Genomic DNA, 15325 nt, shown 5'->3' with positions numbered 1-15325 from the left:
TTATAGGGGTTAGAACCCCTTTTTACACACCTTTGTATATTCATATACGTCCTTTCAGATATTAAGGGTTTTTTCCGTCATGTCATCATTTTGTCTAGTAGGCTTTTCTAACTACCTCACACTAACAAGAACTCCTAGAATAGTCGCCTAGTAGGTTAGCAGAATAGGGTCACTAGAACTTCCTTCTAAAACATGTATTTTAGTGCCTGACAATGCTTGTACAGGAGGCAATGACTACTCAAACCTCCCCTAGACATGACTAACCTAAACCTGGGACTTCATGCCTTGATTGCCGATCCCCAATAAACAAAAAGAAAATACCCCTTATGTACACATATATCATAAATTGCTTAAGGGAAAAGGGAAACTACTTGGAAAGGAGGTGAAACCACCTGGAATGGCCAAAGAAGCTCCTCCATAGCAAAGGCTCCCTCCAACAACTTCGTCAACTTGTATGATGCAATCACTAAAATAGAAAACCATTAAACGTATCTGCACCAAATAGACAGATGGACCTCTTGGCCTAAAGAAATAGCACATTTTACTACAAACTAACTAGCCCTCTTGACCTAACAAAAGTAGCTCATTTGGCATATATACTACATTTTAAGAATAGCATACAATAGGAGGACTAGCCCCATGCTACTCATGTGATCAACTAAAAGCTTGATTCGGGCCCTTTGTAGATCCACTAGCCCAAGCCTTTCTACTAATATATCAGTAATAATGGCCATCTCTTCTTGGGTACTATGAGCTAAATGAATGATATCACTAGGTTGATATAACTCATCTTCTTGGTCGTCATTCAACTGGATCACTTGTCCCAACTTTTCAGCAACTCCTATAGGGAGAATCATGGATTTATGATCATTCAACTCTTCTCTAATTGGACCCTTATATGTGTCAATGATACGATCCAAACTAGACAGAGCTTCAAGCCTAGGCACATCACATGGATGCAGCTTAGGACAGTGCATATTGTTAGATGTAGCATTATGGCCTTTAGTCACATCCTCTTGGTAATCCATCAAAGCATGTCCACATGAAATTCCTGGCCCTTCATCTGACGCACCAACCATACATTTAGAGAAATTGGGTCTCCAAACCTATCTTATATTCCTTTTCATATTCTTAGATTTCCTCATTTTGCCACATTGGTATAATGGACTCAATGTGGACTTATTGCTATAGCCAGATGGCCTCACATCCTTAGTGCTTCTACTCAGCATAGGTGGACCTTAGGCATGGTACACCTTCTTCATATGAGATGTCTTTACTTTCCTTTGTCCACTCTAAAAAACTGCTTATTCATAGGAACCATGCTTTTACTGAAAGGAATAGTATCTACTCGAAAGCATGATTCTGTAATGTGCCCACCCCTCAAATTGTGGGACACGTCTTAACAGCCCATCGAGAGATCAATCTAGAAGATGCCACCCGCAATTTGAGGGGTGGGCACGTTACAGTTGGTATCATAGCAAAACTTCATAATGATACATGATTGATTAATGTTCGGTTCATAGACATATCCTAAATAGAAATAACCTAAGTGGTATGGCTTGATTGTTCAGGCACCTTCTGTACCCACGAATGCTGACATGCAAGAGAAGAAATTTCTTCTCAAGAAAAATAAGGCACCCGAGTTCGATGGCAAGGAAAGGATTGTTCAAGACAACTCTGAGATCTGGATTGAGTCCATGGAGGACTATTTTGAGGCAGCAGGAATTGCACCTGCTAACCAAGCCATGCTTGCCGAACTTAAGCTTACAAGTGAAGCGAGACATTGGTGGAAACAGCGGTGCAAAGACCAAGCAATCTTGGAGGGGACAATCACTTGGGATAAGCTTAAGGAAGCTGTGCATGTTGAGATGACAAGCTCAACACATGCGGACATTAATGATGGACTGCCTAGTTAGATGGGTCCACACGTCTACACTTAGCATATCGGTGGTCATTATGACTCTCACATGGCCACTGACTCATTAGTTAATATATTTAGGTTGTGACACCTATTTACAGCTGGCATAGTTATAGCGCTAGTCGACTAGTATAGTCGATTATGCATTGTTTAACTTAGTAGGCCACTTTCCTTTATATTGTATCTTATCTATACTTTGTGTACATTGAAAAGTGTGTGGAAGAAGAAGAAGAAACCAACAAGAAAACGTTTTGGCCTCCATCTCTCTTCTTGTCTCTTGAGTGAGCTTCTCCTTGTGCATTATGTGTGTGTTCGGCGCAGCATCTTGAGCAAGTCCCCCCACCACGCAATTTTTGACATGGTATCAGAGCTACACCACTGATTGAGGCTGGTTTTGAAGGCTAAAGCAAAGGAGAGGAGCCAAGGATTCGAGCAAGCAAGCAACGGGTAAGAAGCTCTTCCATTCTCTACTTCTTCTCTTGGACAGTGCCTGCGAATAGCAGTTCGAGGTATCCTGTAATTTCAGTTGTGTCTGCTGTATACAGGTGCATAGGTTACAAATTTCAGATCTGTAAGTTCAAAGGTGTTTACCAATGAATAAATACAAGGTTTATTTGCAAACTGGTTGTTGCAGATTGCATGTATTGTTGAGCAGACAATGAAAAAGGCTGTCTGGTGTATTAGTGTGCACTACATGTCAAGCGTTGCTGAAGATTTGCTTGCTGTTGGTATTAGTTTTGTGATAATGGCAGAGAACAGTTGAAACCCCATCATTGAGAAGTTCGACAAGAACAACTACCCTTCATGGAAGTTCCATGTCACGAACTTCCTTATTGGAAAAGGCCTCTACGAGTTTGTTTTAGCTGAAGAAAAGGAGCCAGAGGTGAGTGATTCTCCAACTGCAAAAGAGACAAAGGCAGGGAAGGAATGGAATGCAAAAGACAAAAAGGTAATGTATTGGCTATCTGCAGTAATTGACAATAATATGCTGGGACATATTAGAAATGCAGAGAATTCATATGTAGCTTAGACCATACTTGAAAGTATGTTTTCCGTAAATACAAAGGCACAAAAGATTCAACTCAAGCAAGAGTTGAATACATTGAAGAAAGGGAAGATGTCTATCAATGAGTATGCACTGAAGGTAAGGAGCATTGCAGATGCCTTGGTAGCGATTGATGCAATGCCCGATGATGATGATTTGGTGTCATCTACCTTGGGTGGACTTAACAATGAAAAGGCTTGGAAGTCTTTTGTAATTTCCGTATAAGTCAGAAAGCCATTTCCAGATTTCGATGAGTTGGTCTCTCTTATTATCACTAAAGAGATCAACATGCAAAGTGAGATATCTGAAAAAAGTGGTGAACAGGTCCAAGCTTTCTACTCCAGTTCAAGAAGGGGACATGGCAGGTCCTCTTCAAGAGGCCGTGGTACAGGACGTGGTAGTGATAACCAGCAAAATAGATTGAATCAGAAATTTGGTGATATGCAAGTTTCAGGAGGTTGTGGTAACTTTAGAGGTAGGGAGAGCTTTAGAGGAAGAGGTGGATAGCAGAATAGAGGTTCTAACAACTCTGGTATTGTGTGTCACTACTATGGAAAAACAAGTCATATTGCAGCCCACTAAGAAAGATGATATTCGTAGTGGTAAGTTGCAGCAAGGAAAGTATGCATCGTCTTCACGACAGAATGAAGACAAAAATGAACGTATGTTTGTTATGCAGCATATGCTGAATGCTGTTATAGGAAAGGGAACACATGATGATGTTTGGTATGTTGATTCAAGTGCATCCAATCATATGACCAGCCATGGAAAATGGTTTGGAGAGATGCAGGATTTGCAAAATACAAGTTATGTGCAGATGGGTGATGATTCATGCCACCCAATTTCACACATTGGAAAAGTTCCCTTGTCCTTGCATGATGGTAAGACAAAGAGTCTTTCAAATGTATTACATGTGCCATCTATTACAAAGAACTTGGTGTCAGTCGGTCAGATGGTAGAGCAAGGGCAAGTCAGATTTAATGCAAAGAGCTGCTTTGTAGAAGACTTCAATGACAAGTGCAAGTTGGTTGCAAAGGGAAGTAGAGTTGGACGTATGTTTACTCTGGATGCTCGAATTCCTACTATGAATGCTGCTATGTATGCTAAAGGAAAAGGTGTTGCTGCAGATATTGAAATTTGGCACAAACGCATTGGACATGCAAATGTACAAATGCTGAAATTAATGCAGTCCAAAGGGTTGGTTACAGGTTTTGCCTACATTTAGAATTGTAGAATTTCATAAGGTATGCGAAGCATGTCAGTTTGGTAAGCAGGTAAGACAACCCTTTTCACATGACAAAGATGTAAGAAAAATATCCTTGATGTTATGCATACATATATTTGGGGGCCTACACAAAATGTATCTCTTGGAGTCAATTCATACTTTGTCACATTCATTGATGATTGTTCTAAAAAGTTGTAGGTATATTTATGAAGGAAAAGAGTGAAGCGTTTGAGCACTTTAGAACTTTCAAGGCTGCAATTGAAAGAGAAACAGGCTTGAAAGTAAAGTTCTTGAGGTCAGATTGTAATATCCCGCGTTAATAAAAATGAATTAGTTAATGGAATTTTTTTTATTATTATTCCCCCCTTATCCCTCCAGCCGACTGACGAGCTGGAGGGGGAGGGGAATAGAAGGAGCTACTAAGCTCCTTGGTGGAGCCTTTGGAGGGAGGGAGGACATGCGTGTCGACACGCAAGAAGAGAAGATCCCCCTCCCTCCACTATTTAAACGAGGGGAGGGGGCCGTTGAAGAAAAGGGGACTGAGCCGTGTGAGAAGAGAGGAGACGACGTCAGTTTGTGGTGCCGCTGTGGACCAGGAATTGCCCCCATCAATCGTTGGATGCCGCTGTCTGCGCCAACCCTTCCGCCGCCTGAAGGCCGCACGCCACATTGATACAATCCACCTCCTAGCCATCATCGCCTGGGGGAGTCAATTCTCCCCCCCACGTGGCCCTTCCAGGAAGCTCCTTGGAAGGTTCCAAGGTGGGCTTCCTAAGCCCTTGTTCCCCCCTCCCGGGTTTTAAATCCCCCCCCTAAGCCCCCTTGTTTCCCCTCCCGGGTTTTAAATCCCCCCCCTAAGCCCCCTTGTTTCCCCTCCCGGGTTTTAAATTCCCCCCCTAAGCCCTTGTTCTTTTTCCCCCCCTCTTAGCTCTTTAGACTATTCAAGTCACACCCATAGGCCTACTTTGTCCTTAGGCTACCTTGCGAACTTCCATTCTCTTGCATTAATTCCTTCACTCACTTTTTAGATCTTTTTGTGCAAGTGCTCTCTTAGTTGAGCTTTGTGTTCTTAGTTTTATCAAACAAGCCGGTGTCCACACACTCCCATGTCCTAAAAATCCAATTCATCATCATGGCCTCGTATGGTATCCCGTAAGGAAGAAATAGCCCTGAGATAAAAGATAGGGAGGGAAGTAGAGGGAGTGAAATGAGGGAGTGAAGGAGGAAGAGTGGGAAAAAGAAAAAATAAAAGGAAGGAGAAGACGGTGGAATTCCAAGAAGAAAAAGGAAAAGGCTATCTCACATTCGAATTACGATGCCGCCGAAGAAAGTCCAAGGTGTAGCTGCGGGAGGGTCATCTCCCGGTATCCATGTGGATATCTCACCTCAAAGCCAGGTTTTTTCTTCTTGGTGTTAATTCGGTTTTAAGTCGATCATGCAAAGAAAAATTGTTAAGGATAGGATATATTTGTTCGAGTTATTTTTAAACGAAGGAGTTAGCTTATGAATGACAATGTATACAACTTAGCTTTCTTCAAATTGCATCAAGCATTATAAAATTACAAGCAAGACTAACCATTTACTATAGTAATATATTCCTAAAGTGTTGAAATTATATCTTGCACCATTAGTCTTATTCCCTTTCGCAACGATTCATGGTAAATAGCTAAATTCTAGAAAGGTTTCTTCAATGCTCAAATTACTAGGGAGTTATCTTTGCTAGTTGCACATCTTAGCAAGGAAATTGTTGTTATTTGGCATGAGTTCAACTTTAAAGGAGGCGGAAGTTAAATGTTAGAAATTAACAAGTATAAAAATTAGATATACGAATTCATTTGGAAAGAAAATGTAAAAGGGGACTGCTGGATGACACTCTATTAACACTTTTCCCCTGCTATTTGAGGACTTGGGACTAATAAAGTGTGTATACACCAATTTCTCAGCTAGGCCTTTTTGTCCCAAGGATTATTGTTGCTCTTTGTATCACCTTGGCATTATGCTATATGCCAAATTAAACTGTATTGATTGGGAAAGTAAATTGTCACAAGGATAGTAAAACCGTGACAAGACGATTAATATTACCTTCCAAAAGATAACTGAACCAATCTAAACATAGAAACATTCATACCCTAAACATTTGACTACTTTCCTTACTGTAGGGACAATAAATTCATAAAGATAAGAAACTAGGGTTTGTCCCTAAGCTTCTTAAATGAAGAAACCCTAGGCCTGACATACGTCAGCTTAAAGAATCTAAACAGATTATTCCATCGCAGGACTTGCGCAACATGTATGAAATCATTTTGTGATTGATTCACAAGGAGAAAAGGGAAAAACCCTCATCAAGGACGGCAGATCCTTACGCAAGTTATCTTGCAAAAAAAAAAAAAGGACGTATTTTTGGATATCCTTCTAAAGAAGGAAAGTTGTAAACCAGAAACTAGCATATCTAAGGTACCTTAGGGTTAACCAAGTTGGGTATGCCCTACACCGGAATATAAGAGATCCTGCCAAGTTACAAGACACCTTGGGAACGAGTGCTGATACACTCAAAAAGGAAAGAACACTTCCTTAGCAGTTTGCCATACAACTGGGTTGATTAATGGAAATATTTGTGCTTGCTAGAGATTTTAGGGCTCTCTTTGAATTATGAATTACAAATTAAATGAGTACCTATACTTCAGGTTAAAAAAGCCTGAAGGGAGAGGCAGCATCAGTTACCCCCGACTGCCTGCCTGACCCTAACCAAGGGGGTTGTTGACCGCGCCGGGAACGTGGACCGAACCCGCCGCGAGAGGTTTTCCGTTAAGCTCTACTTGGAGTAGGAGGACACTTGGGTGCCAGGGGGGCTCTGGCCATAAATCCCTTGCCTTCCGGGTCCTGCACAAGAGGCTAACGTGACTCGGGATTGGATCTCAAGGCCCGCATACTAGTTGACGGGCGGAAGCTTGGAATAGTGATCCCTGGAGATTACTGGTTAGCCTTCAAGCAGATTATGGAAAAGCCTACGGGCGGAACTCCTTGTATTTCAAAGATAAAATGATGAAATGTTAAAAGAACTTGCTTGATGTTGTTTTTCTATGTCACGTGATAAGATTACGTGAAGGAACCAGTGCTTAACAAGGTTAATTAAAGAAGTTGATTGTTATATGTCAAATTAATGTGTTAGATAATTACATAACTAAAACAAACCGAGGAAAGTGCGGAGGATGGGCCATGGCTCCGTCCTACGGTTGGGTGGTCCCGATTAGCCGGGAACTTTTCTCAAAAATCTCGAAGTACAGCGGAATGATCATCATCATCCAAAAGAATAACGAGAATGATGACCTAGAGTTACGTCTTACCCGATTTACGCTGTTTTAGGGGAACGGAATGGGACTATGCCTTATGGCAGAGAGATTGAGCTTTTCATCCCTCTCGTTTCCCATTCTCCTTGAACCAAGTGCAGTGTGAATCCACTTCGGACCTGGCGTTTCTACGTAAAGTAGTTCGCTCGGGTCTGACGCTAGTTGCTGTTAGCTAATGACCCATTAGGGAAACCCTAATTTCGATCGATCCTAAGTGGGAACGGCCAGGATACTTCCGCTACGTGGCAGACGCGGGAAGAACTAGATCGCAAAACCCGTAACATTCCATGGGAGTGCCGGGCGGAGCTTTCTAGACATCCTTTCCGATGGACTGCTAAGACATGTCCTAGATGATACTAGGGGACACGTTACAGTTGGTATCAGAGCGACCAACAACGGAATTGTTTTTTTATGAGATCTCAATAAAATGAAGTAAAGAAATTGTTACTGTCCAAACATTTCCTCATCTTCAATGCTGTCTTGCAGAACTATGAAGCGTGGAACAAGTTTTTGGTGTTTCGGGTCATGTTTATGACTGCAATGCATTCTCCGCTTTATAGACAAAGAATTGGGATGATGAACATCCTGGAGCAGATTTATAATCCATCACCTTTATACATAGAACGAAGATGGACGGGGTCTTTAGGAATCTACTATATAGCTGCCCACCGGTTTGCTTATCTACAGACCAACCTAAAGAGGATCAAGTGGTTGGAAGACTTGAAAGTCGTGAAGCTGTTCATTTTTGTGGAAGCTCACATAAATTCCTACTTTACATATTCAAGGTCGGAGGGTTGAAATGAACTCATATGTATATGAGGAAGTAACCCGTGTAATCCCAGCCGACAGGATTAAAGTGTTGGGCTGCCATGAGAAGTATGGATTCCAACGAAAAGGGTATCCTGAACTTCCAATGAATTATCGATTCCTAAAGATCCATGACCCAAAACCCTACTATTACACAGTTCCTGTAGACAAATGCAATACAACGTTGTTCTCCCCAAACTGAATGTAATGATTGGATTATCATCACACGAGACGTTGTATAAGGCTACGCCCATGTAAATATAAATAAAGATTTCTTTTATCAATATCTGGCTGTGCATCAGAGTTGTTAAAAAGTTAAGTAGCTTCATTATTTACGAGATAGCTGAACTAAAGATAAGCTAACGTCAATTATCATATAATAACGTTAAGAAAACTTTTATCCAGGCACAACCCCAGGTACAGGTTCCAAATTCGCCCCCTACATCAAGTACTGCTGTGACCCAGGAGAAGAAGTTCCTCCTCAAGCAGATAAAGCCACCCAAGTTTGACGGGAGAGGCAGATTCGTCCAGTCTGATGCTGAAATTTGGATTGAATCTATGGAGGATTACTTTGAAGCAGCTGGTACTGCACCTACCAATCAGGCCATGCTCACCAAGTTAAAACTCACCGGCGAAGCCAGACTTTGGTGGAAACAATGGTGCAGGGATCAAGAGACTTCAGAGGGGTCCGTTACCTGGGAGAAGTTAAAGAAAGCCATGCAGGGGAGATATTTGCCACCTGCATATCGTACACAGAAAATGAATGAGTTCTACGAGCTAAAACAACTAGGACTCACCCTTGACGCATACTACTCTAAATTTGTCTCACTCTTAAAGTATGCGCCACAGATGGACATGACGCAGCAGGTGTCCAAATTTTGCGCGGGCTTAAATCCACCCGTAAATACCCGTCTCGAATCTATGCGTCCATCAGATCTTCAGGATGCACTCATTCGAGCAGCACCTATAATTCAGGAAGTGCAAGCTAGACCAAGGGGTAATAAAACTTGGTCCTATAGTGACCCGAACAGAGGAGCATTCAGACCTCAAATGAAGAGAGCTCAAGGTCACAATCCGAGACAAAGGAAGAAAGCAAGGACAAATAATGTCAACAACTTTGTTCCTACTCAAAGTAATGGCCGAAACCTCCGATGTTTCCACTGCAATGAACCCGGTCACTTCAAGAGGCAATGTCCCAAGCTCAGCGGAGGACATCGTCAAACGCCTTTCCAAGGTGCAGGCCGCGGTCAAGGAGCCGCCACCCGTGGAACAGGAAGGACCACTTGCATTGCCAATAGGCAAAGATGCGAAGAAGAAGAAGAGGAAGATCCGACTATGGAAGCAGAATTCGAAAGAGCGACCGTCCATGCCACTTTACACAAGAAAGGGCCGAATCGCCAGTTCTCGGTGATTCAGACACCGTCGGACTATCAAGGTAAAGGTTTCAAAACCTTGATTGATTGTGGCAGTACACATTCCTTTATCTCACCAGCATGTGCAAAAAGATTAGGAATAGCCACAGTAGAAGCACCTACCCTGCTTGTGGAATTGGCAAACGGTCGTGAGGTAACTTGTACCAGGCAAACTGCTAAGGTGGAATTCTTTCTGGGAGGAAAGAAAACCTCAGTCAAATTCAGAGTCATGAATTTAGGTATCCATGAGTGTCTACTCGGGATGGATTGGCTTAAGCCTAATGACGCCCACATCCACTGTGGAAAGGGTCAAGTTTCCTTTCGAGACTCTGAAAGGGAATTTGTCACAACTCAAGGTGAGGCAGGAGTGCCAAGAATCCAATTAGCCAAAGTATCTCGGATCATAAAAGGAGTCAGAAAAGGATTACCCGTTTACCTGATCAAACTCAACAAATTAGATCAAAAGCAAGAGTCTCATGAAGGACCTTCTTGGCTAAAGGAATACGCTGACGTATTCCCTAAGGAATGATTGAACTTCCGCCTCCAAGAGAAGTAGATCATGAGATTAGGCTAGTGCCTGGAGCTGCACCAATTGCAAGGAGACCTTATAGAATGTCCATACCGGAAGCAATTGAGTTGAAGGAACAACTCAAGCAACTGTTGGATCAGGGTTACATCCGGCCTAGCAACTCACCGTGGGGAGCTCCAGTACTATTCCAGAAAAAGAAAGATGGGACACTTCGACTATGTATTGATTACCGAGGGTTGAATCAATCAACAGTCAAGAACAAGTATCCTATTCCTAGAATTGATGAGCTTCTCGATCGTCTTCAAGGTGCAAAGATCTTCTCCAAGATTGATCTCAGGTCAGGTTATTATCAGATAAGGATCAAGGAAGAAGATATTCCAAAGATAGCCTTCAATACAAGATATGGGCACTTCGAGTTCTTGGTTATGTCATTCGGGCTTACCAATGCACCTGCCACCTTCAATAGATTAATGCAGGATATTTTTAGACCATATCTTGATGATTTCGTGCTTGTCTTCTTTGATGACACTTTAGTCTATTCTAAACAGGAAGAAGATCATGAACCTCAACTTCGGATTGTCCTTGAGACAATGAGGTCTCATAAGCTCTATGCAAAAATGAAGAAGTGTGCATTCTTCAAGCATCAGATTGAATATCTGGGATTCATAGTATCATCAGAAGGAATATCAGTAGATCCAGCCAAGGTCAGAGATGTGCTTGAATGGCCAATACCAGTATCCGTCAAAGAGATACGTAGCTTTCTTGGATTGACAGGATGGTATAGGGTCTTCATCAAAAACTATGCTTTGATTACAGCACCTCTTACAGACTTATTAAAGAAGCAGACTTCTATTACATGGTCAACTTTCGAACAAAATAGCTTCGACAAATTGAAGCAAAGTTTGGTATCAGCACCTATTCTAAAACTTCCTGACCTCAATAAAGAGTTCGAGGTAGTAATTGATGCTAGCATTCTTGCCTTGGGGTGTGCACTTATGCAGGAAGGTCATCCAGTAGCATACTCTTCAAGGAAATTGAAGAGTCATGAAAAGAATTATGTCACGCATGATCTGGAATTATTAGCTGTCATCCATGCTCTAAAGCTTTGGAGACACTACCTGTTGGGTAACAAGTTTACTCTAGTAACCAATCATACGAGTCTCAAATGGATTTTTACCCAGAACGAGCTCAACATGAGGCAACATCGGTGGATTGAAGTATTGGAGGAATATGATTTTGAAATCAAGTACCGACCATGGAAGGAGAATGTAGTTGCCGATGCACTCAGTCGCAAGGCATTCCTAAATTCCCTAATCTTGCAGAATCCATCAACGGCCAGATCTCTGGCTACAAAGGTATCTATGCCAAATAACCCTATACTTGAACTAGCTAGAGAGGAAGCATGCCATGATTTGGCCTACCAAACATTGATAAAGGAAATATCTACCAAGGAGCAGAATCAGAAGTTGCAAGCTAAGTATCAGGAATTTTCCATTGATAATGGACTTGTCTACTACAGAACAAGGCTGTGTATACCAGCAAGCCAGTCACTTAAGCAGAAGATATTATGGGAAGCTCATGATTCTCCTTTCGCAGGAAATCCTGGCTATGCAAAAACTCTTAATGCAGTTAGGAAGAGCTACCATTGGGAGAGGCTTAAAGGTGATGTTCTCAAGTATGTCACTGAATGTTTATCTTGCCAACGTATCAAGGCCAAACATGGCATGATGCCAGGGAAACTGCAACCGCTTGACATTCCCCAAATGAAATGGGAATTCATCAGTATGGATTTTGTTGTGGGCTTACCCCAAGTCCAAGGAGGATACAATTCCATTTTGGTTGTGGTTGACATGCTTACCAAGGTTGCACACCTGATTCCAGTAAAGACAAACTATAAAGCCTCCGACATTGCAAGATTGTTTATCAAGGAGATATTCAAGCTACACGGGTTACCTAGAAGAATCATTAGCGATCGAGATTCTCTCTTCACATCACACTTCTGGAGAGCTATCTTTGAAGCTATGGGGACTCAATTCTGTTTTAGCACCACCTACCATCCCCAAACGAATGGCCAAACAGAGCGAGTAAATCAAATCATTGAGGATATGCTTAGGGCATACTGTTGTCGAGAGCCGAAGAGGTGGATTCAATACTTGCCATTAGTTGAATTTGCCTACAATGCTTCTTACCAACAGAGCATTCAAATGACCCCTTTCCAGGCATTGTATGGTCATCATTGTCGAAGTCCCCTAAACTTTTCTGATCCAACCCTAAGAGTTGAAGCTTCAAGACAAATGTTGGAGGACATGGATGATCAAATAAGGTCAATAAGACAAGACATACAGGCAGCCAAGGATAGACAAAAGGCATATGCAGATTTGAAACGTCAAGAAAGAGTCTTCAAAGAAGGAGACATGGTCTTCATTCGGGTACGCCCTAAAAAGAGTTCTCTATCCCTAGGAGAATGCAAGAAGCTAAGTCCAAGGTATTGTGGGCCGTATAAAATCCTCAAATGCCTAGGACCCAATGCTTATAGATTGCAACTCCCTGAGAATCTAAAGGTTCACAATGTATTCCATATCAGCCTATTGAAAAAATATGTACCCAATCCTAATCATGTACTTGATGACCAACAAATTGTAATGCCTAGTCAAGGAGTCCTTGAACTAAGGCCAGAAAGGATCTTAGATGTTAGGGAAAGACAGTTAAGATCTAGAACCTTGAAAGAATGCCTTGTCCAGTGGAAAGATTATCCCGAAGAGGATGCCACTTGGATAGATGAAAGCTCTCTCAACCATCAATATCCCCAGTTTATCTCGAGATGAGGACATCTCGATTCCTCCAAGGGGGAGAGAATGTAATATCCCGCGTTAATAAAAATGAATTAGTTAATGGAATTTTTTTTATTATTATTCCCCCCTTATCCCTCCAGCCGACTGACGAGCTGGAGGGGGAGGGGAATAGAAGGAGCTACTAAGCTCCTTGGTGGAGCCTTTGGAGGGAGAGAGGACATGCGTGTTGACACACAAGAAGAGAAGATCCCCCTCCCTCCACTATTTAAACGAGGGGAGGGGGCCGTTGAAGAAAAGGGGGCTGAGCCGTGTGAGAAGAGAGGAGACGACGTCAGTTTGTGGTGCCGTTGTGGACCAGGAATCGCCGCCATCAATCGTTGGATGCCGTCGTCTGCGCCAACCCTTCCGCCGCCTGAAGGCCGTACGCCACATTGATACAATCCACCTCCTAGCCATCATCGCCTGGGGGAGTCAATTCTCCCCCCCCACGTGGCCCTTCCAGGAAGCTCCTTGGAAGGTTCCAAGGTGGGCTTCCTAAGCCCTTGTTCCCCCCCCTCCCGGGTTTTAAATCCCCCCAAACCCCCTTGTTTCCCCTCCCAGGTTTTAAATCCCCCCCCTAAGCCCCCTTGTTTCCCCTCCCGGGTTTTAAATTCCCCCCCTAAACCCTTGTTCTTTTTCCCCCCCTTAGCTCTTTAGACTATTCAAGTCACACCCATAGGCCTACTTTGTCCTTAGGCTACCTTGCGGACTTCCATTCTCTTGCATTAATTCCTTCACTCACTTTTTAGATCTTTTTGTGCAAGTGCTCTCTTAGTTGAGCTTTGTGTTCTTAGTTTTATCAAACAAGCCGGTGTCCACACACTCCCATGTCCTAAAAATCCAATTCATCATCATGGCCTCGTATGGTATCCCGTAAGGAAGAAATAGCCCTGAGATAAAAGATAGGGAGGGAAGTAGAGGGAGTGAAATGAGGGAGTGAAGGAGGAAGAGTGGGAAAAAGAAAAAATAAAAGGAAGGAGAAGACGGTGGAATTCCAAGAAGAAAAAGGAAAAGGCTATCTCACATTCGAATTACGATGCCGCCGAAGAAAGTCCAAGGTGTAGCTGCGGGAGGGTCATCTCCCGGTATCCATGTGGATATCTCACCTCAAAGCCAGGTTTTTTCTTCTTGGTGTTAATTCGGTTTTAAGTCGATCATGCAAAGAAAAATTGTTAAGGATAGGATATATTTGTTCGAGTTATTTTTAAACGAAGGAGTTAGCTTATGAATGACAATGTATACAACTTAGCTTTCTTCAAATTGCATCAAGCATTATAAAATTACAAGCAAGACTAACCATTTACTATAGTAATATATTCCTAAAGTGTTGAAATTATATCTTGCACCATTAGTCTTATTCTCTTTCGCAACGATTCATGGTAAATAGCTAAATTCTAGAAAGGTTTCTTCAATGCTCAAATTACTAGGGAGTTATCTTTGCTAGTTGCACATCTTAGCAAGGAAATTGTTGTTATTTGGCATGAGTTCAACTTTAAAGGAGGTGGAAGTTAAATGTTAGAAATTAACAAGTATAAAAATTAGATATACGAATTCATTTGGAAAGAAAATGTAAAAGGGGACTGCTGGATGACACTCTATTAACACTTTTCCCCTGCTATTTGAGGACTTGGGACTAATAAAGTGTGTATACACCAATTTCTCAGCTAGGCCTTTTTGTCCCAAGGAGTATTGTCGCTCTTTGTATCACCTTGGCATTATGCTATATGCCAAATTAAACTGTATTGATTGGGAAAGTAAATTGTCACAAGGATAGTAAAACCGTGACAAGACGATTAATATTACCTTCCAAAAGATAACTGAACCAATCTAAACATAGAAACATTCATACCCTAAACACTTGACTACTTTCCTTACTGTAGGGACAATAAATTCATAAAGATAAGAAACTAGGGTTTGTCCCTAAGCTTCTTAAATGAAGAAACCCTAGGCCTGACATACGTCAGCTTAAAGAATCTAAACAGATTATTCCATCGCAGGACTTGCGCAACATGTATGAAATCATTTTGTGATTGATTCACAAGGAGAAAAGGGAAAAACCCTCATCAAGGACGGCAGATCCTTACGCAAGTTATCTTGCAAAAAAAAAAAAGACATATTTTTGGATATCCTTCTAAAGAAGGAAAGTTGTAAACCAGAAACTAGCATATCTAAGGTACCTTAGGGTTAACCAAGTTGGGTATGCCCTACACC

This window comes from Lygodium microphyllum, chromosome 20, assembly GCF_053477565.2.
Source record: "Lygodium microphyllum isolate KBCC chromosome 20, Lygodium_microphyllum_v1.1.10, whole genome shotgun sequence".
In the NCBI taxonomy this organism is placed as follows: Eukaryota; Viridiplantae; Streptophyta; class Polypodiopsida; order Schizaeales; family Lygodiaceae; genus Lygodium; species Lygodium microphyllum.
Note: the sequence above shows the minus strand (reverse complement) of the source record.